Source organism: Equus przewalskii, chromosome 21 (assembly GCF_037783145.1).
Source record: "Equus przewalskii isolate Varuska chromosome 21, EquPr2, whole genome shotgun sequence".
NCBI classification, from domain to species: Eukaryota; Metazoa; Chordata; class Mammalia; order Perissodactyla; family Equidae; genus Equus; species Equus przewalskii.
The window spans coordinates 36320967-36345403 of NC_091851.1; positions in this window are offsets into that span (position 1 = coordinate 36320967).

Genomic DNA, 24437 nt, shown 5'->3' on the forward strand with positions numbered 1-24437 from the left:
CTCCTTCTGCTTCTTAATTTTTTTAAAAAAAATTATATCCCGAAGCCTCTATTGCTACAGATTCCCTCACAGTCTGCTGTGGGCTGATCTTTAAGAGAAAGCCTGGACGTTTTCAAGCTTTTTCTCCTCTGGGTGCCCTCTTTGATCGTGAGACCAGGAAGAAACATATGCTCCTGCTCGATGCCGGGAAACGCGTCCCTCGCTCATTCTGAAATTTCTCCTCTCCCTGGCTCTTTCTCTTTCTCTTTCACGGTTGATGGACGCTTAATTCCCTGATGGCTGCAAAGCAGGTGGTAACTATGCTGGTGTCTTATTGTGAATGGCCGCGACGATGGAGGCACGCGCCTTCCCCACCCCGATCCTGGGCGCTGTGATGACCAGCCCCAGCCACTCTGAACAGTTACAGAGACGGCATGGACTCAGCCTGGCTGGAGGAAGGTCGTGGGCCGGCAGAGAAGAAAGCTCTAGAGAGAAAGAAGCAGCACGAGGGGCCTGGGAACTGCCATCTGCCAGTGCCTCAGTCCCGTCTTCCATCAATTCATCCAATAAACATTTACCCAGGAATTTCAGTGCACCAGACTCCATCCTGGGCACTGGGTTTGCAAGATGCGCAAAGTCTCTGTACACACAGAGCCCTCTAGGAGCCCGAGACAGGAAATGCACCATTAAATCAGTAAATGGTGCAATTTCACACCCTGCTACATGGTGTAAAATAAAATAATTTGATAGGATAGTGGGGGACTTGGGGCTGGCCCTCATTAGGGACGGCTCTCTGTACAGAGATGCTCTCTGAGCTGAGATCTGAATGAAGAGAAGGAATACACCAAGCAGAAACTAGGGGAAGACGAGTGAATGGATACGTAAAAATGTGGTCTATACATACACTGGAATATTATTCAGCCTTAAAAAGGAAGGAGATGCTGACACATGCTACAACATGGATGAACCCTGAGGACATGATGCTGAGTGAGATAAGCCAGTCCCAAATGACAAATACTGCAAGATTCCACTTATGTGAGGTCCCTCGAGCAGTCAGATTCATAGAGACAGAAAGTGGAAGGTGGTTGCCAGGGGCTGGAGGAGAGAGGAATGGGAAGTTGCTGTTCAATGGGTGCAGAGTTTTGGTTCTGCAAGATGAAAGGAGTTCTGTGGCTGGATGGCGGTGACGTAGCACGACGACGTGAATGTACTCATGCCACTGAACTGTACACTTAGAAATGGTTAAGATGCTAAATTTATGTTTATTTTACTGCATTAAAAAAATTCGAAGAAGCTTCCAGGCTTAGGGAATAGCAGGTGCAAGGGCCCTGGGGTAGGGATGAGCTTGACACATCTGAGAAATATAAAGGAGTCCAGTGCTTTAGGAGCAAAGTGAGTCAATTGGGGGAGTGGAAAGAGATGTGATGGGAAAGACAGCCAGGAGCCAGAGCAGCCCAGACCTTGGAAGTCTGGGTTTTATTTTACAGATATGAAATCTGAGACAGAAAAAAGAGTCCCAATAACTTGCCCAAAGTCAAATAGCCAGGAATTGGCTGTGGCAGGGATTCCTAGTTGTCCTCCAATAGCTTAGCTGTGCCCTCTTCTCCCTTTAGTAATAGATCTGCTGATTATCAGTTGTGTCTATCAGAGTGATAACTACATTTCCCAGCTTCCCTTTCAACTAGGCATGGCCATGTGACTTAGTCCTAGACAGTGGGGAGTAAGGGGACTTTACGTGGGCAACTTTAGGGATGTGTCCTTTGAGGGAGGGGGCATTCCCTTTTTGGTCTTTTGTGCCTTTCTGCTGTCTGGAATGTCAATGTGATGGCTGGAGTTCGAGCAACCATCTTGGACTCATGAAGGTGACATGACACACGGGAGGGGGTGGCTGATTTGGACTGGGGAGTCGGGAGCCCTTTGAGGAGGGGCCACTTGATCTGCCGTCTCTGAGGAGGAGGAGGCAGCCGAGGGCGGGCGCATTTAGGGAAGGCCACTCCTGGTGGAGGGAGCTGAGGCGGGCCGAGCTTGAGGGACGTAGGACGCAGCAGTGATGGGCAGGGCGGGAGGTGTGAGGGGAGCGTGGGCAGAGACGGCATCTGAGAGGAGGGAGGGCCTGACCCATGGGTCCCCGTGAGGGGGCCCTGGAGGGTTTCACACAGAGAGGCGCCGTGATCGCACCCGTGTCGGGGAGGGATGCTCGTGGGCAGGAGGGAGGCAGGAAGGCCAGCACGAGGCTGGGGCAGCGTCCAGACCAGCTGGTGCTGGGAAGCTGAATGAGAAGCCATGTGCTCTGCCAGCTGTGGAGCGTCGCCCATCTAGGGACGATGGGCCAGCACCTGCTGTGGGCTCAGTGACACGTGAGGCTGTCGACGGTGGTGACGATGAGGGGGTGACCTCAGAGGGTCCTCCTCAGCCGCGTTTCTGCAGGGAAAGATCTGACCTGGGAGACGGGATTGATCCCAGTGGGAAGACACAGGGAGCTGATGAGGCCAGGAAGGAAGATCAGAGTGTCATCAAATGCAGTCCTCACGATGATGATGGTGACGATGATGGTGACGATGATGATGATGTGGAACACTTTAACCCCTTGCGTCCTGTGGGCAGACACTGCCGAGCACTTACTGATACTTTCTGCTCTAATCTGTCCAATGATCCTGTGCAACAGAGACTGTCATTATCCTCATTTTTCAGAGGAGGAAACTGAGGCACAGAGAGGGTAAACAACTTTCCTGAGATCGCACAGCTGGTAAGTGGTGGGCTGGGATTTGAACTCAGAGAACCCGCCTCCAGAGGCTGTGCTCTCAGGAAGCTGTTTGATGGCCTGACTGCCTGCACAGAAACCGCTTAGGAACGGGTTCCCTCTGTGACATTTTAGGGGAACTTTCTTGGCATTCTAACATCTGGCTTCCAAAAAGCAAAGTGAAAATACTTCCCCAGGTGACCCCCCTTTCCCGGACTCCATCCTGCCCTCTGTGACCTCCGCTCTCTGCCCCAGATTCTAACCCCCCGGCCCTGCTAAGAACGGGCAACACCTGATTCCCAGGTGCCCGAGGAGCAGGATGGAGAATGGCAGGTGGGGTCAGCCCCCCACCCCGACGTGAGAATGAGCGGGATCTGTAGCTTTACGACCCGAGAGGGGCTGTGCTCAGGTCGTGTCACGCGCTGGGCCCCCTGCATCAGGGAAAGGAGGGGCTCTGAGCCGTGATTCCCGACTGAGCGGTTCCTCCTCTCTCACCTGAGACCATAAAACCAGAGATCACGGCAAAGACGGCCCTTCCCAGGGGCCAGAGAGCAGCTCAAAGGAGCGGGACATCTGGGCCCTGGAGACGGATCTGCCCTCGATGGGCTGGAACAGCCGTCTAAGGCTTGTCCCCGACCCGCTCACCAACAATGTCAGCCAGTGACACGGGGAGCTTGGCAGTGATTCCGTCCTCGAGTGGTAAAGATGGAAACACGATTTCGGGGGACCAGGCTGCTGAGGATTCACGCCAGGGGAATTCTGCATCTCGGGGCTCTTTGCTGAGCAGAATCTTGCCGTTTGCACATTTCAGGCTGCTGGTGCGGTATTTACACGGCACAGCACACCTTGCTGACCACACGGAGCCCTCAGTGGCTCCCTGAGACTGAGCTTGTGGGAGAGCCGGTCCTCCTTGAGGTCCTGAGGAAGTGTAACTGTGGGGCCTCCTGCTCCATCGGCGCACGTGCGAGGTCAGACCCTCAGCAGCCTGAGTCCTGTGCTGAGACTCCCCTGCCTTTGGGCTCATTAATACACAATGGTCTGAGGGGTTGCTGGACATGGGGCAGGGCGGGCTGTGGCGCAGTTTCCTTGGTCTGGGGCATCTCCTTGGGTGCTGGGAGGGGCTCATTTTGGGGGGGGCAGCCCTGGAGCCATGGGGGCCTCTCTCAGGCTGCGGCACACTGGGGCTCCCCAGGGATCAGGAAGTTCCCGTGAAGGCCGCCCTGCTCCTCCAGCCCCACCCCTTTCTTAGGGACTGGTGGGCTCTGGGCTCCCAGGAAGGCGTGTTGGCCTTTGCTCAGGGTCATCGGATCACGACATCGTTTCTTTGTCCATTTGCTCTGGGGAGGAGGGTATCAGCCGTCCCCCACGTTGGAATTTTAGCTTCACGGGGAAGGGATTTTGTTTGCCTGGCTCAGTGTGTGTTTGTTGAGGTATTAAATCAATAAATGAATGAGGGCAGAGATTGTATCTGTCTCTTCCAACCTGGCACCTGGCAGAGTGCCCTGCAAGTAGTAGGACTCCATAAATATTTGTTGAATGAATGAATGAATGCGTGAACGAAGTCTCTCAATCCCGCCCCCCATTGTCTTCAGGGACCCGCATCCCCGCCTCATCTGACATCCCCGTCTCCAGGCCTCTCAGTGGATCTGGGGCCCCGTGCTCCCTGTGCCCGGGCTTCACGGCCTCCCGGGCCTGGGTGATGGGGTCCCTCAGCCTCGGGAGCAGAGGCTTCGCGCTCGACAGCCATGCGCTGATGCTCCAGCCCCGCCCCCTGCGAGTGCAGGGCTGACGGGGACTCTCCTCGCCCCGGCGGCTCCCCGCAGAGCCCGGGGCTGCAGAGCCCCCTCTGCCCCGGGTCGCGCTCCGCAGACAGATCTGGTTCCCAGAGTCTAGGCGTCGGTCACCTCCTACTCGCACCAGTGCGAAAAGCAGTGTTATTTCCCCAAACTCAGCTGCAGCTGTGGAGACAGGACGCAGACAGCCTATTTTCAGCAGGTGACAGACGCCACATGGGGCTACAATTAGCATCTTGTTCAGAGGGTGGAGTTTCCAACCCAAAGCAGAGTGACGGCCCTGGGGGTCCCCTCAGCTCAGCATCCGTCTGCTGTCTGGAGTGGGGAGGAGCCCGCTGCACCAGAGGGATCCCTGGGGTTCCCTGGGAGTCCCGGGAAGGGGGTGCAGGCCTTTTCGGGTATTGACCCCATCATCGCTGAAAGCTTGGTCCTGCCTAGAGGTGAGTGCTGTCCCCCTGCAGGGATCCCCTGGCCAGGCCACCGTGACAAAGATGCCCTGTCACATTGGTGTCAGGCTTGTGGGTCATCTGTCCCCCACTCACGGCTGCCCCATCAGGGAATATGGCAGGGGTTGCTGAGCTGCCGCAGAGAATGCAGGTGCCCCCCAGAATCCTCTGCACCTCTCATTGAAGCAGAGAAACTGGCCGCGAGAAGAAAGACTACATTTCCCAGGCTCCCTAGTGACAAAAGCGTGGCCAGTGGGGTGTGAGCACCGCCTCCCTTTCTCTTTCCATTGGCTGGGAGAGAACAGGGAAGGAGTGTCTGGGATAAAGATGAAGGCAACAGCCTCAAAAATCAGAGCAACAAGATAGAAGGAGGTGGAGCCTCAGTTTCCTCATCTGTAAAATGGGAGAGTAATGATACCTATGTTCTATGGTTCCTGTAAATTAGGATTCTTCCATCTCTGAAGTGACGGAAAATTCAACCCCAACTGTCCAAGGCAAAGGGAGATTTACTGGCTCAGGTAACTAGCAGAAAAAAGGTTTAAGAAAGAGGCTGAGTCAGATGTGACTGTCCTGGGCCAGGGGGACTAGAATGTATTATCTCGCCAGTTGTTTTTACAGCAAGTTTGTTAAGGTCGAAAACAATTCTGGCTTGAAAGGACCGCAGGATCTCATTGTAACCCGGGTGTTGGCTGGTGGATGTGCTCAAATCCGGCATCTACGGGGAGTCCAAAGCCGACCTCCAGGTTTCTGTGATTCACGGAGCTGGCGTCTCTCCCTGTTCCCATCCTGCCTCTGCTGAGCTCTTACTCTCCACCCCGTCTCCTCGATGCTCTTCTGGCTTCTGCAGGACGCCATCACCCACGCACGGCATGGGCGCCTCCTCCTTGTTCCTCACTCCCCAAATTCCCTGTCCCCATGGCAGCTGTGATGGGCACGTTTCACTGGTGACTCTGGAGCAGCAGGGGGAGGCAATTTTATCGATGTCCTGGTCCCTTTGCATTTCTGCCAACTCCAGCATCAGGAGGCGTTGCTTAGCAACCCCACAGTCCCTTCACCCGCTTCCTTTGGACCCTGCTACCTGCGCCCCCCGCCCCCCAACTGCTGCTCACTTCCCTTGTGTCGCTAATCTCATTACTCTGCACTAGGGCCCCATGAAGTGAGGCTTATTTTCCCATTTTATAGACACGGAAGCCGAGGAGGGGTCAGGAGAAGGGACTTGAGGGCAGGTGGGGGTGTTGGGGTTCAGCCGGTGCTGTCTCACCCTGGGGTCCAAGCTCCTAACCATTGCTCACTGTTTCCTCTATTTATTTTCATTGAGACATAATTGACACATAACATTGTATTAGTTTTAAGGATACAACATAATGATTTGATATATGTATATATTGTGAAATGATTTTTAGTGTATGTTTAGATAACATCCAACACCAAACACAGTTACAATTTTTTTTTCTTGTGATGAGAACTTTTAAGATCTACTCTCTTAGCGACTTTCAAATATATAATACAGTATTATTAACTATAGTCACCATGCTGTCCGTTACACCCCCATGACTTACTTATCTTATTACTGGAAGTTTGTACCTTTTGATCAACTTCAGCCATTCTGCCCACCCACCCAAACCCAATTTTATTCATTTGCAGGCCACTGTCCCTGTTTTCCCCACATCCACATATCACCAGGGCAATCCTTTATCTAATATTTTTCTTTAAAGAAATTTATTTTTGTTTTCACTAAGAAACTTTTATTTGAAAGAAAAATATATCAGTGGAGTAGATGGAGAACCACCAAGTCTTGCTGCAAAAGGATGGTAACCACAGAAATAAAGCAACAAACCTAAATGCAGGTCTGCCTTCGGCACCCAGCCTGGGGCTTGTTCGTTCTTTGTTCCGAAGGATGATGAGCGAGGCTTAGAGAGGCAGTAAAGGCGTCTTGGCACCGAATGAAGATGGACATAATTGGAGGAGGTGAGGAAGCTTCCCTGTAGGGTTCAGTGTTTCGGTGCCACGTCCATTTGCTCTGTCAAAGCATCTCATGTTTGCCATTTGGGAGGCCCTGAGCTAGGAGGGGAAGGCAGAGAGAGGTGAGAGACGAGCGTTGCAGGCAGGGGAGCTGCATGGCCCGGGCCTGAGAAGAGAGGAGCCCAAGTGAGCAGCAGGAGGAAGACAGGGCAGAGAGAGGGTGAGGAGGCTGCCCCCTTGGGCAGGGAGGCGCATGGAGGCCACTGTCAGGAGTCCCCCCTGGGGCAATGGGAAGCCATGTGAGGGTAGGAAAGCAGGGCAGGAGCGGGTCAGAGGATGCTGTTGAAGTCCTGGTGGCCCTGGGAGAGGAGGAGGGATGGAAGACATTAGGCCAGATGGGACAGCATCCCACCCATGTGCCTCCCCCAGTGTGCCGCCTGCCCCTACCCCAGCTCCAGACAACCCTCCCCCGAGGGCACCCAGTGCATCCCTCAGAGGCTGAACTTGGGAGATAAGAGGAGACCCTGAGTCTCCATTTGCTGAACTCACCTGTCGGTCTCTCGGCAGGGACCCCTCAGCCAGCTCAGGGAAACGGCTGCAGCCCCACTGTCTCCTGTGAAGTGCCCCGGATTGGATTTCCGAGGCCCCCCCGGCCCCGAGGACCACTCTGAGGCTCAGGCCAGGGACCTCATTCCGCCCACACGCCGCTGCTGCCCGGATGGAATCCATCGACTCCCGTATATCAACACCTCCCCTGAAACATGAAGGATGCGACGGTTTCAATGATTGATTTATTTCAAGCCACCAGTCGTGGCGGAGACATCAATAGGCTCGTGTTAGGATTCCCCCTAATTTTTCAGGCTTTCCAAAGGACAGCTTGAAATATCTCAGCATGAATCGAGCCAATGTAGAGAGGAGGCCTGAGGGGATGATCAGGTCAGCACCTGCCACCCCCCCCCCCCACCCCCCCGACGTGGGCTCTCCAGGGCACAGGCCAGGTGTCCTTAACCCAACTCTATGTGGTGACTATGAATGGAGCAGCTTTACCGCATCGAGTCCTGTTATAGCCCCAGGGACACAGTGAGGAAAACGATGTGGCCTTGACCTTCGAGGAGCTCACGGTCCAGAGAGGGGTTTGGGTTGTGCACAGAAAGGCTTAACACCCCTGATTATGGCTTAATATAAAGAGCAGGTGAAGGTGAGCTGGGGAACACATAGCAGAGAGAGAATATTCGATGTTTAAATATTTTTCACAAATCACTCCTGTTTTTTTGTTATTTCTTTGGGTACAAAGGAAACTTTAAGACAATTTAAAAAAAGGAAGACTTTTACAGGCAATGGTTGGATCAAATGATATTGAAACAAGTAATAAAAAGACATCCGTGCTGGAAATGTTCTGTGCCTTGATTGTGGCGATGTTTATGCCCGTGGACACATTTGTCAAATCTCATTGAATTGGATACTTAAAATGGGTGCATTTTATGGGAAGGAATTCTCTCCCATATAACTCCCAAATCAAAGCAAAAATCAAAACTAAAATGACAGTTCCTAGAAAACAGTGAAAGGGAGAAGAATTCATACCCAAACCTGGAGAAGTGGCTAAGCTGGACTCGGAAGGAAATTTATGGTCTTTAATGCCTGCATTGTTCCTGAAGAAAAAGGAATGGTAAAGACACTTAGTTCTTAAAAAATAGGGGGATGGGCTGACCCGGTGGTGCAGCAGTTAAGTGCACACGTTCCAATTCTGGCGGCCTGGGGTTCGCTGGTTCGGATCCCAGGTGCGGACATGGCACCACTTGGCACGCCATGCTTTGGTAGGCGTCCCACATATAAAGTAGAGGAAGATGGGCATGGATGTTAGCTCAGGGCCAGTCTTCCTCAGCAAAAAGAGGAGGATTGGCAGCAGTTAGCTCAGGGCTAATCTTCCTCAAAAAAAAAGGGGGGGGGGCGAAGCGAACAAAATAAAGAAGATAAACTGGGGAGAGGGAATTAGTAAAGATAAGAGCCAAAATCGAATATGCACATGGTGAGCATCTAGAAGGTGAGTTTTTAGAGGAGCCAGTAATGTAAGACTGCACGTTAGAAAATGCCTTTCTCCATTTCAGGACCTGGAAGTTTTTTCTGCAGGAGAGCGATGTGGGCAGAGCTGGGTTGAGAGGTTGAGAAGGATGGCTCTGAGCTCAGCGTGGAAAAGCAGCCTGAGGCAGGGAAACGAGAAGCTGGAATAGTCAGTGGCTGCGTGGCCCCTCCCTCATCCTTCTCCTGGGCTCTAAAGTATTTCTCTTCCCTTTCTACAGAGTTTAGAAGCTAGTTCTGCCCTGCCTCTAGGTTACACAGACCAGAAATGAAATTTTCAGAGAGTGGACTCATCTCCTTAAAATCCCATCATAGCCAAAGGCATCTGAGATCTGGTGGGTTCTGCACTGAACTTGTATCCGCCTGGGGGAGGAAGGTGGAAGGGTCTGGATTCCCCATGATGGGAAAGGGGTTGGCTGAGTAAGGACAGAGAGGGCCACGGGGAACTCTAGGATGAGAAGGACCAGCCCAGCGAGGTCCTTGGAGGATACTGATGGTCCAGATGCCCTCGGTGCCACATGACAAGGCAGGAAGGCAGGGGGTGAGCCAAGAGCGGAAGCTGGGAGCAGCTGGGGTGGGGCAAATCCCCTTGGGAAAGGGCCAAGAGCACTTCCGGGCTGATAGGCTCCAACACCCTGGAGGGCGGTGACTCACCTTTAAAAAATGTCTGTCTTCCTCAGTCAAAATCCCACTGGCAGTAACAATATATTGAAGTATAACCTGCATAAGCAAAATGCCTAGATCACAAATGCAACCTGGATCAATCATCATCGGATAAGGTACACACCACACCTGTTAAAAAGCAAAATCTGGCTGAGTAAATTTGAAGATCTGATTGGCTTTGTTAAACGATTCGTGAATGAGACAGCATCCTACCTAGCAAGTGGAAAGGAGCTCTGAGGAGCTGTGCAAATGGAAGGCTTTTACAGGCAGAAGGGAGACAAAGAACAAAAGAAAGGATTATCTCAAGCAAGGTCACCTTCCTTTGGGGCAAGGGCGGGCTTATCATGCAGATTATCTCACTAGTGTTGATCAGGAAATTCTGGACGGATTGGTTTAAAATTCCACTCCTGGGAGAGGCTGAAACTGCAATTAGGTGTCAAGTCTTGGTGGGGCTAGCATAAGTGACTCCTGTTGTCTCTCCTTTAACACGCTGAGACCCAGTCTCCAGATCAAGAAACAGCATCACCAGTAACAGAGGCCATCTGGGGAACCCTTGGAGGGGAACATTCTCATCTTCAGTGTCAGGGTCTCACTCCACTCGAATATTCTATGTGCAGTTTTTTTTTGATTAAGATTATGATAGATAACAACCTTGTGAAATTACAGTTGTACATTATTATTAGTCATGTTGTAGGTACACCACTTCACCCTTAGTGCCCTCCCCCCACCCCCCCTTGCCCCTGGTAACCACCGATCAGTTCTCTTTGTCTATATGTTAACTACCACCTATGAGTGGAGTCATACAGAGTTCGTCTTTCTCTCTCTGGCTTATTTCACTCAACATAATACCCTCAAGGTCTATCCATGTTGTTGTGAATGGGACGGCTTTGTCCTTTTTTATGGCTGAGTAATATTCCATTGTATATATATACACCATATCTTCTTTATCCAATCATCAGTTGCTGGGCACTTAGGTTGGTTCCATGACTTGGCTATTGTGAATAATGCTGTGATGAACATAGGGGTGCATGGGACTTTTGGAATTGCTGATTTCAGGTTCTTAGGATAGATACCCAGTAGTGGGATGGCTGGGTCATAAGGTATTTCTATTTTTAACTTTTTGAGAAATCTCCATACTGTTTTCCATAGTGGCTGCACCAGTTTGCATTCCAACCAACAGTGTATGAGGGTTCCTTTTTCTCCACAGCCTCTCCAACATTTGTCACTCTTGGTTTTGGATATTTTTGCCATTCTAACAGGTGTAAGGTGATATCTTAGTGTAGTTTTGATTTGCATTTCCCTGATGATTAGTGATGATGAGCATCTTTTCATGTGTCTATTGACCATCTGTATATCTTCTTTGGAGAAATGTCTGTTCATGTCCCCTGCCCATTTTTTTTTTTTTTAAGATTTTATTTTTTCCTTTTTCTCCCCAAAGCCCCCCCGGTACATAGTTGTGTGTTCTTCGTTGTGGGTTCTTCTAGTTGTGGCATGTGGGACGCTGCCTCAGCGTGGTCTGATGAGCAGTGCCATGTCCGCGCCCAGGATTCGAACCAACGAAACACTGGGCCGCCTGCAGCGGAGCGCGTGAACTTAACCACTCAGCCACGGGGCCAGCCCCGTCCCCTGCCCATTTTTTGATTGGGTTGTTTGATTTTTTGTTGTTGAGCTGTGTGAGTTCTTTATACATTATGGAGATTAACCTTTTGTCGGATAAATAACTTGTAAATATTTTTTCCCAATTAGTGGGCTGTTTTTTTGTTTCAATCCTGTTTTCCCCTGCCTTGAAGAAGCTCTTTAGTCCGTGCAGATTTTTTTTTTAAAGTCTATTTTGTCTGATATAAGTATTGCTACCCTCGCTTTCTTTTCTTTGCCATTTGCATGGAATATATTTTTCCATCCTTTCACTTTCAGTTTGTGTCTTTAGGTCTGAAGTGTGTCTCTTGTATGCAGCATATACATGGGTCTTGTTTTTTTGTCCAGTTGGCCACCCTATACCTTTTGATTGGAGCATTTAGTCCATTGACATTTAAAGTAGCTATAGATAAATATACATTTATTGCCATTTTGTTACTTTTTTTTCCTGGGTGTTTTAGTAGTTCTCTGTTTCTTTCTTTTTCTCTTGCTCTCTTCCCTTGTGGTTTGATGGCTTTCTGTAGTGAGGTGTTTGATTTCTTTCATCTTACTTTTTTGCTTACTTAATACAGGTTTCTGATTTGTGATTACCATGAAGATCCTATATAATATTCTATGTATATAACAGTCTATATCGAGTTGATAGACTCTTTAGCTTGACCTCTTTCTAAAAGCTCTACTTTTTCACTCCCCTCCTCCCACATTTTATGTTTTTGAAATCATATATAGTCTCTTGTTTATTGTGTCTATCCATTACCCTCTTATCATTGAAAAAGGTGATTTTAGTACATTTGTCTTTTAACATTTATATTATCTTCACAGGTAGTTGATCTGCCACCGTTACTGTATTTTTACCTTTACAAGTGATTTTATTGCCTGGTTTTTTGGGGGTTTTTTTGGATAATTTTTTAATCTCTAGTTGTGGTCATCACTTTCCCACTTAAATAAGTCCCTTCAGCATTTCTTGTAGAACTGGTTTCTTGGTGATAAACTCCTTTAATTTTTGCTTGTCTGGGAAGCTCTTTATCTCTCCTTCCATTCTGAATGACAACCTTGATGGATAGAGTATTCTTGGCTGTAGGTTTTTTCCTTTTAGCACTTTAAACATGTTGTGCCATTCTCTTCTCAACTGTAGGGTTTCGGCTGAGAAGTCCGCTGATAGCCTGATGGGCTTTCCTTTGCATGTTGCTTGTTGCCTTTCTCTTGCTGCTTTTAGGATTCTGTCTTTATCTTTAATTTTGGACAAACGTGCAGATTTTTACATACTGGACTTCCTGAAATGGGATCTACTTGGGTTTTTAGGTTTTAATTTCATCTTGATCCCTCTAGGCAACAAAAACTTCAAATCACAGAATGTGATGTTGGAAATCTGGAAAAGATTGACATAGCTGTTTTAACCACGAGAAGAAAAGCTGCCCAGGGAGTTGGCCAACTGAGGCAGGAGCTCGGCTCTCGTGAGTTAGATCCATGGGCCAACAGCAAGGACGAACGGCTCACAAGTCCCAGGACGGCAGCTGCGGCCTCAGAGCTGCTCCCTGGGAGCCCTGGACAGGCTGGGACATGTTGAGAGGCTGCAAGGGCTCAAGAGACAGGTCTGTGCTGGTCTTAAAGTTTATCTGTGTCAGAGAAACTCCCACCATGACATCAAGAACAGATCAGCTCCATGTCCCCTCATCTCGGTTCTTCTTTCCCTTCTCTTCCTTTTCCTCTCTTCGTATATTTTTCCTCGGTAAGAAAATGTACTATGGTTTCCGAAGGTAACTCCTTTCTTGTCCTCCCCCGTGAACAACCAGGCAAAGAATTAATTTAGATCTTTGCAATGTCGGGGCCTCTCTCATTAAATTACTCCCACTGTCTCTTGGAAGCCGTGGTAACTTAGTTAACGATCTCTCGTTTCTTATATCCTGCAGAAATGCTTCGTGTGTCTCCCAGCACAGGCAATCTCAAATCTCTTGGCAGTTTTAGGTTTCCTTGTCATCAGCCCACACTCCGAGGCCTCACCCCCACCCATCCCTTCCTCGGCTCTGCTCGTGGCTCCCGTCTTCCTGCATCCCTTGCCTCATCTGGTTCTGTCTGCATTCTGTGCTCACTGACATTCCCATGTTTTCATTTCCTACTAAAACCTCAAGTGGACCCAGGCATGCTTTTCAAAAAAAACTGAAATGATGATGGTCATTATGTTCTTATCAAAAGTCACTGCCTGATGGTTTACATTTGTTGGGATGGGATGGGCAGGCCGCAAAGGATGGTGGGCATTCCCCAGGCCTGTGCAGTTTGAATAATGATACTCAACCACTTCACTCACCAAAACAAATGTGTGAGAAAGGGACCTTTTGCTTCTTAATAGGGGCCCCCGATGACGTGTGATGCACGTGAGAATTACACACGCCTCCTTAGCGGTCTGGAAAGTTCAAATGAAGAAAAAAGCTTCAATACGTTTGCATCAAGGTGAAAAACAATTCTACATGGACAACTCCGCGAGAAGGATCACATTGCATCTCAAGCCTCCAGAGACCCTGCCTCGTGTGAATGTCTGGTTTGTTTCCCTGATTCTTTGGTTCCCACGTGTCCAAGTCTGCAGGAAGGTTAACCAGCAAGAGTTCTCGGACTGGGGAAGGGCAAAGCTCAAGGTGAACTCGGGATCAAGCTCTGAAAAGCCCCTACCTCAGTCAGGCCTGGGGCAAAGACGAGGAAAGAAGACGGAGTCTGCATTGAAAGGCTCAGTGATGAGGAAAATCAGATGATTCTAGATCGTTGCAAGAAGACAGTGAGTGCTTGGGCACAGGCTCAGCGTGTTGAGTGCAAGGGCTACACTCTGAGATACAGGAGTGTGAACTAGGTGAGGGCCGTGTATCAGCTCCCTATTGCTGTGTAACAAATACCCCCTCCTCCGCATTGAATGGCTTAGAACAACTCCTATTATCTCACACAGTTTTTGAGGGTCAGGATTCTGGGAGCAGCCTAGCCGGTGTTTCTGGCTCAGGATCTCTCAGGAGGTGGCAGTGAACCTGTCCCATGGGAGCTGCTGTCTTCAAAGTCGTGCAAGAGCGGGAGGAGCCTCCTCCAAGTTCACTCACACAGCTGTGGGCAGAGGCTTCAGTTCCTCACCATGCGGGCCTCATCTCTGCATGGCTTCTGAGAGAGACATGGAAGCCGCAGCCTTTTATAATCTAACATTGGCAGTGACATGCCATCTCTTCTGCCGTGTGCTGTGGGTCATACACACCAAAAACGGGAGGGGACAGCAGAGTGCCAGGATGGGGGACCCATAGAGGCCAGCAACCACAGGCTAGGATGTCCCTCTCTTATTCAGAAAGTATTACTGAGCCCCTGCCAGGAGCCGAGCAGCGCTGTGCTCTCTGGGAATTCAACAGGAGACGAAACAGACAAGGTCAATGCCTTGGGAGTTTGCATTTTAGCGGCAAGACAGACAAGATACAAATAAACCTAGAATATGTTTCACTGATTCCAAGATACACCTTTCTCCACATCTTTAGCATCTCTGTACATCTATCTTATAAGTGGATGCTACATCAGAGTGTATTTGACAATGTTTTTATTTTCTTCTCTTCAGGGAAGGGTATAAATGCCTCATGAAAAAGAGGAATGGAAGAGAGTTTAATGAAGAGGCCATTAAATGACCATTAAGAGCTGGGCTGGTTTATGGGGACCGAGGGAGGGTGGTGTCGTCCACGGGGATAGGTCCCAGCTGTCCGAGGCCTGAAGGGGTGAGAGCAGGGGGCAGGTATCCAGAACCTGGTGGGACGTCAGCCAGGGGAGAGGGGCCCCCAACAGGAGCTGGGGCTGTTGAGAATTGCAGCTGCTGTCAGCACCGCAGCCCAGCATGAAGGAGGCGGAGAAACGCATCTCCCAGCTCTACTCCTGCCGGTGCTCCCAGGGGCTGAACCCAAGGGGAGCTGAGGGCAGGGGGCCTGGGTGAGGCGGTCCCTAGAGATCAGCCTCCTGGGGCACAGAACAGACGGAGAAGGGCAGAGAACAGGTATGGAGAAACAAGGAGAAAGAAACCAGCATGCGGGCTAAGGGGGAGGGTGAATGAGACACGGGGATGCCAGGAAGGCGGTCAGGAAAGGCCAGCCTGCAAAGTCACACCTGAACTGAATGTGGGTCATGGGACTGTCTGGAGAGAGCATCCCAGGAAGGCCAGGCCCTGAGTGGGTGCGAGTGTGGGGAGGCAGTCACAGAGGAGCAGGTGTGCCTGGGCAGAGAGGGCAGTGTGAAGTGAGGCCAGGATGCAGTCAGAAAGTTGAGAAGATTCTGGACCAGGTGCAGGGCCTTGCGGGCCGTGATGAGGAGCTTGGGTTTGACTCAAGTGTGGCCAGAGCTTTTGAACAAAGGAGGGACATGACCTAGGGAAGGGTTTAACAGGATCCCTGTGGCTGCATGTGCAAAATGGCCTGTAGGGGGTGAGATGGAGACAGGGGACCAGGGACGAGATCCAATAATCCAGGGGAGAGATGATGGCCCCCGGTCCAGGGTGGGACCGTGGAGGCGGGAGAAGAGGTCAGATTCAGGATATACTTTGAAAGCAGAGTGAGCAAGATTCGCTGATCAGTTGAACACGGTGCCAGAGGGAGAGAGGAGTCAAGAACAAATCCAAGGTCATTCTACGTAGTTCCCATGGAGATGAGCTCAAATCATCAGAATTTATTAACTATGATCAATTTGCAATTAAGAGTATATCGGCAGATACTTTAAGCTTCCAGCTATTCTTTAGAATGTCCTAATGGTGAAAAGCAAAGCTTAGAGTGTGACCCACACCCATCTGATGTTCACCCCTCGACCCATAAAATGCGTGCTTTAGTATACCACACGAATCGTGGAAGTTGTCCCGTGGCTACTCATGTCCTGGAAATGATCAAACTACCGCTACAAACCCGAAGATGGCCCATGTCAACGGGGAAATCAGACGTCAATACAGAAAGATGGAGCGAATCGAGCTGAATCGACCGCCGTGGGTTGTCTACCCCCTGTCAATAGAGGGAGGAGTCTTCTGTCTCACCAGCTCCCGGCTGGGCCCCATGACGGCATCTGGACCACTGCTGTGTCGGTCAGTTCTGTGGGAAAGCAGGGCCACGCTGGGCAGAGTAGCTTAAGAGCGCTGTCCAGGTGAGATGTCACGCAGCCCAGAGAAGGGAGCTCTGCGGAGAGGAGCCCACCGGTGAGCTGGGCTGGGCAGGGAAGGTGGGAGGGTGGGGGAGGGGACCCCAGGAGGAGAGGGCAGGACGTGCAAAGGTGTGGCCAGCAAGGCCAGGGGGACTTGATCTGGACAATGGCCCAGGAAGATGTGAGAGTCTAGACCATTTATATCCATGAGGGCCCCTTGGCTGCAAGTGACAGACGCCCAACTCCAAAGCAGGAACTCAGGGGACGGCTCTAAGGGGCGTTCTCAGGCAGCAGGAGGGCTGGGGACCAGGTGTGGAAAGGACACGGCCTGGGCCACACCAGGACGTCTCAGCAGCAGGAGCCGTGGGGCACCTGGTCCAGGCTCCACCTCTGGAATCCATGACCCGGCCCCCCTCAGTCTTCGGACATGAAGGAGAAGGAACCGCAGAGCCACTGCAAACTCTTGATGTGACACTCGAGGGGCTGGAGGTCCAGGAGGCCATTCCACCTGCCCAGAGCCACGTGGCCACGAGGGGCAGGGGGAGGGTGCCCAGCCACGCCACCGACTCCCGGACTGGAGATTTCTCCACTGCAGCAGGGTCTCCCAGACTCAGGCGTTCCCAGCCACGCTCACGATGGTCGTCATTTGCATTATGCTATCTTTTCTATTTAATTTTTTCTTTAAATTTATTCACTTAAACTTTTTCTCATGGCTAGTTTTATTTTGGTCTAATATACATCAAATACTCTCATGCTTTTAAAATAAGCAACATTGGTCTGAGAAGGACCCAAATCCGCTTTGGAAGTAAGAGTACTGCGTTCTGGGAAACCCTGCACCATGAGTAGGGTACTTTTCTCTCAGAAGGATGATGCAGACTGAGTATTTGTTCTGTTGAACAAGAGTTCGTTGCTTGTTTGAAGAAAAGAAATAACCTGAGTCCAGAGTAGCTGGACAGGTGAGTGACAGGGAGATGGGGGATGAGCTGGGGGCTGGGGGTGGGGGGGGGGGTGGGGGGTGGGGCACTAGGTGTCCAGAGTTTGTCCTGTGAGGGATTGGGAAGCCTGGGAGTTCTGATAAAGGCCGGGGTGCCATCTGACTGAGGTTCTGGTGGGATCCCTCCGGCAGCCGCGGGAGAATAGACTGTAGGTGCAAAGGCACAGCAGCCAGATGCGGGATGCTGGAGAAATAAGGCAGACGGGATGGTGGCCTGGACCAGACAGGGGTCTTGGAGGTGGAGAGAGCGGGTTGGAGTCTCGGCATATTTTGAAGGCTATTTTCACCCGGTCCTGCGTGGTCGCTAATGCGGGGCTTGGAGCCTGGGCGGACGGCAGCGCTCCTGCTGGAGCTGGTGTTGTCGCAGGTACACACCTTCCTGCCGTCAGATGGACCCAAGGCCTCCCTTCCTCCCAGGGGCTGAGGGTGTAAGTCCTAGGTGAGCTAGCGAGTTTCAGGGTCAGGGACCACCTGGCACGGTTCCCAGGTGCCCGGGGTCAGCTGGGCAGGGAGCCGGGGGTCCCAGAGCACGAATCGCTGGCTGAGGAGGCAGGACTTTCCCCACCGCCCTTCTCAAAGTTGCAGCAGCGGATTCCTCTTCTCAGCCGTGGAAGATGGATGGTCTCATTATTCGCGGCGCTCCGCGATGAATCTGCGAGTTTCCGCTAAAGCGAGCACTTGCCCCGCGGAGCCTCTTCCCCTCCCGGTCACTCATCGCCTTTAATCCTTTCTCAGCAGGAGGAGCCCCGGGCGCGGGGGGCGCGGCTCTTACTCTTTAGGGCTGCGGGAGGGGACCCCGCGCAGGGAGGGGCGGGCTGGGGAGGGAGGCGGGGGCCCAGGCGGGGCTGGAGCAGGTCCAGCTCAGGCCGGAGGACGACGACGGAGGGCGAGTCCAGGAGGAGCCCTCGTGGGGCCGCAGAGCCCGGCCCGTCGCCAAGAAAATCTCCCATGGAAGGGAGGGGAGGGAGCGCCGAAAGGAGGAGAAAGGCAGCAGCCCGAGAGCGCTCTGCCAAGGGAGTGCTGAAGATTTTAACTCGAGATGAAATGTGTTCTTGTTTGTGTACAGTTAATTTTCCTCCCGAATGCAGGGTTTTGTCCCTCGCTGGAGCGTCTCAATAGCAACTGCCGCTCCCCCGGCGTCATTAAGGTGGCTCGTGCCCCCTCAGTTTGCAGGCAGCTGTTTGTGTTAACGTGTTGGGGAAGCAGGCATGGCTTGGATTGGTTCCTGGGTCCAAGAAGGAAAAAACACAACAAAGAAGGGAAGAAAACACCTCCAAATAGAGACTTGGCTCCCGCTGGGATGATGTCATCTGGAAAGTGTGAGCAGGACTCTTGGCCCTGAATGGAGGGCCTCAAGATTCTGGGTCTCATTGTGGGAGCTGCAAAAAGGAGAACTCAGTGTCCAGAGACTCTGGAACTGGAAAACTCACGAGCCTCCAGGGCCAGGTGGGAGGTGGATGTGAGGGCAGTGGGTGGGCTGTAGTTTTTGACCTGAGTGCATTTTGTTTGCATAGTAGATACAAGGGTAAATACTTCAATTCCACAAAAAACAATGCACTCACATTTTTCTTGAAACATATGGATCTCTTAATTTAACTTTTGTGGGGTATTTTTTTTTTTACTTTTAATAAAGAGATGGCATATTACTTTTCTGTTGCGTAACAAATTACCGCTAATTTAATGGCTTAAAATACCCATCTATTCTCTTACAGCTTTGTGAGTCTGAAGTCCAGCATGATGTGGCTGGGTTCTCTGCCAAAGGTCTTACGGGCTAAAATCTCGGTGTCAGGGGGTCTGTGATTCTCAGCTGAAACTCAGGAGCCCTCTTTCAAGTTCGTTGGCTGTAGGCAGAACTCATTCCTTCCCGTGCTTGGCCTCTGGTCCTCTCCATCTTTAAGCCAGCAACAGCAGGTCAAGTCCTCCTCTTGTTTCGAATCTCTCTGACTTCCTCTTCTGCTTTTAAGGGCTCATGTGATTATGTGGGGCCCACCTGGATAATCTGGGGCAATCTCCTTATTTTAATGTCAGCTGATTAATAATCTTACTTATATCTATAAAATCCTTTTTGCTATCCAATGTGACATAATGATGGAAATCACATCAGGTGGTAGAAATTATGGGGGCCAACTCAGTATTGAGAAGGTAAACAACCCGATAAAAAAGGGCAAAAGATCTGAACGGACATTTCACCAGAGAAGATACATGAATGACAACTAAGCACGTGAAAAGATGCTCAACGTTTTTGTTGATGCAAAGCAAAGTTACCATGTGATACCACTACACACCCAGTGGTGTTGCTAAAATGAGGATTGACAAGACCAAGTGTTGGCAAAGCTTTGGAGCACGTTGAACACTCCTCCACGACTGGTGGTAATTCAAATGGCACTGCCACTTTGTAGAAATAGTTTTAAAGATTTTTTTTTTCTTTTTTCTCCCCAAAGCCCCCAGGTACATAGTTGTATATTCTTCGTTGTGGGTCCTTCTAGCTGTGGTATGTGGGATGCTGCCTCAGCGTGGTTTGATGAGCAGTGCCATGTCAGTGCCCAGGATTCAAACCAACGAAACACTGGGCCGCCTGCAGCGGAGCGCGCGAACTTAACCACTCGGCCACAGGGCCAGCCCCAGTTTCACCGTTTCTTATAAAGCTAAACACACACTTATCATTTGACCTAATGATCTCACTCCTCAGTATTTATTCAAAAGCAATGAAAACAGAAGTCCACATAATGACTGGCACTCAAATATTCATAGCAGCTTTATTTGTAATAGCCCCAAATTGAGAGAACACGGGTGGCCATCAACAGCTTCTAAGTGAAGAAGTCAGACACAGAAAGCCGTGTACTGTATGATTCCGTTTACACGCAATGCTGCGAAATTCAAGGCTAAAGTGACAGGAGTAATGGTTGCCGGGGGCTGGTGGTGGGGGGGAGAATTGTCTGTAAAGGGGCAAGAGGGAACTTTTTGGGGTGATGGAATGTTCTCTATCGTGATTGTGATCGTCGTGGTGGTTACCTGACTGCATTCGCTTGTCAAAACTCCTCAAATTGTTCACTTAAAATGGGTGACTTCTTTTATTGTTTGCAAATTATACCCCAATAAGGCTGATTTTTAAGAGTAGCTTTATATCATTACCATTAATGGAAAATCAGTGTTCCCTGCCGAAACAGCAGGCAACCGTAAAATGACATATATATTTAGAAAGTATACGCAAAGAAAGCAGACATCCCAGCTCTCAGGTCCTGTGCTCAGGGTCTCCAAGGCTGCACAGTGCTGGCCAGGACTGGGTTCTCCTCTGAGGCACTGGGCCCTCTAGGTAAGCTCAAGTGGTTGGCAGAACTAATCTTCTTGGAGTTGTAGAACTCACAGAAGCTTGCTCCTTCAAGGCCAGAAGGAAAGCATCTCTCTGGCTTCAAATCTCTCCCTTCAGGGAAGTCCAGGACTCTCTTTTAAAGGGTCCACCTGATTAGGTGAGGCCCACCTGGATAATCTCCCTTTTGATTAATTCAGGGTCAACTGATTAGGGACCTTAATTACATCTGCAAAATCCCTTTACCTTTGCCATATAACATTACCTAATCACGAAAATGAAATCCCATCCCATACACAAGTCCCACACACACTCAGGGAGGACTAAGTGTACACTCGGGGGTGGAAATCTTGGGTGCCATCTTAGAATTTTGCCTACCACATAGGCTCTCAATAAATCTGTAGAACGAATAAAGCAGATTCCTTTCCCAAAACCCTTTGTTTAAAGTATTTCCTTCACTAGGAATTCTTTCCATCTTTCCCACTTGCTGCCATCTTTGCTTGTCAAAATCTCATTTATCCTTTGAGACTTGGCTCAGATTCCCGTCTCATTATGACTTTCTCTTGTCTCAGGCAGATGATGAGTTGGGTTCCACTTCCTCACCTTGAGTCCAGATTGTTTCTTATTTGTCAGCATCCTTATGTATAGACACGCATGTCCATTCACGACAATGGGATCCTGTGGTGCATGTTGTTATTATGGACGTTTTCCTCTCCTCCTCCCTTCCCCCCACATCTGCCATCTCTGTCTCCAAAGATAACCTGTGTTAAAACAAAACAAAACAAAACTAGTGTGTATCCTTCCATGGTTTTGTTCTCATATAGTCCCATAATCCTACAAGGTGCATCTCATACACACACACGCACACACACACACACACACACACACACACACACACACACGAGAAGTATAAAGGGCATTTCTTTTCAGAGGGGGGTCATTGTTTACAGCAATGGTATTATATAAGACACATCTTTCTGCATCTTGCTCTTCTCACTCAGTACCTTGTAGAAACACTTTCAAGTCAACTTGTATAGCTCTAAATCCAAGCTAATTCCTTCCAACGTCTGTGCAGGATTCCACGGGGTGGAAAGTACTTGGCCACTAGCAATGGGAATTTGCTTTGCTTCTGCTTCCGCACCGTTTGGACGATGCTACAGGAAATGTTTCTGCACATATTGGTGCAAATAGGATGGATTTCCAGTGGCTCAAGAGCTGGGTGTACACATAGGGTGTTTCCTCTTCTTTTAAATTTTACTAAATGTTGCCAGATTACCTTCAGAAAAGACTGTAATATTTCACATTTCTACTAGATTATAAGAGAGTATGTTTCCCCCACAGCCCAGCCAGCAAAAGGATTTATAGCCCTTTAAAATTTTTGCCAGTCTTCTGGGTATAGGCATAACTCAGAGTTAAATACGAAATTTCCTGACTACTGGTGAATTCGAGCATCTTTTTTTCCCCTTGCTTCTTTCCCTTTTCTTTACTGTTTTTCTTCTCTCTCTCTCTTTCCTTCCTCCTCATTTTTTCAATGTTGGGATTTGCTGTTCGGTGAATGGTCTCTTTATAATCTTTTTCTAGTTAATTTGTAAGAGCACTGTGTATACTATGGAAACTAATTCTTTATCTGTTATTTACTTTACAAATAATTTTACAGACTGACAGTTTGTATGTAGATTTTGTTTATGTAATCTTGTGATATGCAAAATTTTAATACTCAGATATGTCTCTTTCTTTCTCTTATACGTTCAGGATTCCCTCTCTTGATCTGTAAGTCCTCCCTAACCTCTGTACTGTATTGAATTATCTTTGATTTTCTGGTAAATGTTTAATTTTCTTTTTTTACAATAAGTCAATAATCCACTAGCATTTAACTTTATATAAGGCATGAGATGGGGATCCATTTAATTTTAACTTAATTCTCTTGCGAATGAGAAACCAGTTGTGCTGGCATCGTTTATGAAACAGCTCATCCTTTTCTGAGTGAGCTGAACCACCCTCCATATCTTGTGTTACCTGGTGGTTTTGAGGGGCTCAGCCAGAGAAGCCAGCCTTCTCAGAGCCATGCGTTCACTTCTGTCCACAAGACGGAAAATCTTGGGTGTGAGCCTTTGTTCTCTCACCAGCTTGAGTGAACAGAGCAGACTGGAGGCCTCTGGTTTGTAGTCCATTCATTTAACATTAGTTGGCATCTATTATGTTCTAGGCTGAAGAAAAATGTCCATCCTGTGTTCTTAAGGTCTTTTGGTCAAATATGAGATATAAGACAAGCACGGAGGTCCTTGGCAATCAAGAAAAATGGTCACTTCAGGTGAATTTACTGAAGACGAGGATCCCAAAGTTCAAAGAAAGAGTAGAGAAAAGCGTTTGAGACTTTAACTTCGAAAGTCAAGTGAAAAGTTTTCAAGGAAGTGTATTTTCTTATATTTAAGAAGATTGATGCTATAATCGCAACCATGTACCGATACTTGGAACAAAGAATGAAGGAAGTATTGACTTGGAGGAGGGGTGTCATTTTCCTATAACCCCCCTGCACCTCAAGTTTAATGTTTACAGTTTGAACAGCAGTTTAGTTTTTCAAAATATTTCAGGGCCCATCAATTTCCCCAAAGGACCCTTGTTTTTTCATACACAAATAATTCTCTTGCAAGCACCTGTCAGGGAGTCTGCCGTTAACTGGTCTAGCTGCCATGGCTTCACGCGTCAATGGCTCCATGAGCTGTTGTCACCAACATCATGAAATTCATGAAAAGCTGCAAAAAGCTTTTGCAAGATGTGCTTTTTCACTTTCCACTGGTTTTTCTTTACTTGCACTACGTGGGCAGAGGTTCTGGTGTCACCCTCTGGGACGCTGGCCTGCGAGGACGTGGAGGTGGCTGTCACGGGGGTGACGGCTGCTGCTGTGCATCTGCAGGGCTGGACTTTGGAGATGAATTTTGTAAGTGGTCCTTCATTAGCGCACAGCTCTGGACCGTGATGGCTTCGTTGCTCTGTACAACTTGGTGGTAACTATGGGCACTCTGTAAAGATCGGGACGGGAGGCCGCTTTACACACACAGCCGTCATCTGCAGGAGAGGAGAGAAGTGTGAGTGGAGCTCCGGGTGTGCTGCGAATGGAGATTTTATTTCCAGTGGGGAGGCTCGTGGGGAAGTGGTGATGGGGGCTACTAGGGGTTTCAAGAGCAGGCTGAATGGTCCTTGAAGGATGGGTTGGATTTGGACGTGCAGAGGTGCTGGAAGGGTATCCTAGCTAAAGGGAACAGCATAAGCCAATGCACAGAGCCTGCGTCTCCCCACCTCGCTCTGCTCAGAAGCTCTTTACACAGTTGACAAGGCCCAGCGCGCTCGGCCTTCCTGCTCCCTAATCTCGTTTCCGCTTCTCTCCTGTGCTCCCTCTGCTCCTGTCACACGGGCCTCTTGCTCCTCCCAGGACAGGCCAGGCGCTCCCACCTCGGGGTCTCACATCTGCTCTGCCCCCCAGCCCTGCTCTTCTCCCAGACGTCCCCCCGGCTTGCTCCCTCACCTCCTGGGCACTAGCTCCAGTGTCACCTTCCCGGTGGGCTCCTTCTGACTGCTCTCTGTACAACCACAGCCCCTCCCTCCACGACCACCCTTCCCCTTCCTGGCTCCGTCTTTCTCCAGGCCACTCACTGCCATCTGATGACTTGATGCTTTCCAGGAGGCCTTAGGCTGGATTCTTCCAGAAGCCAACCCAGAC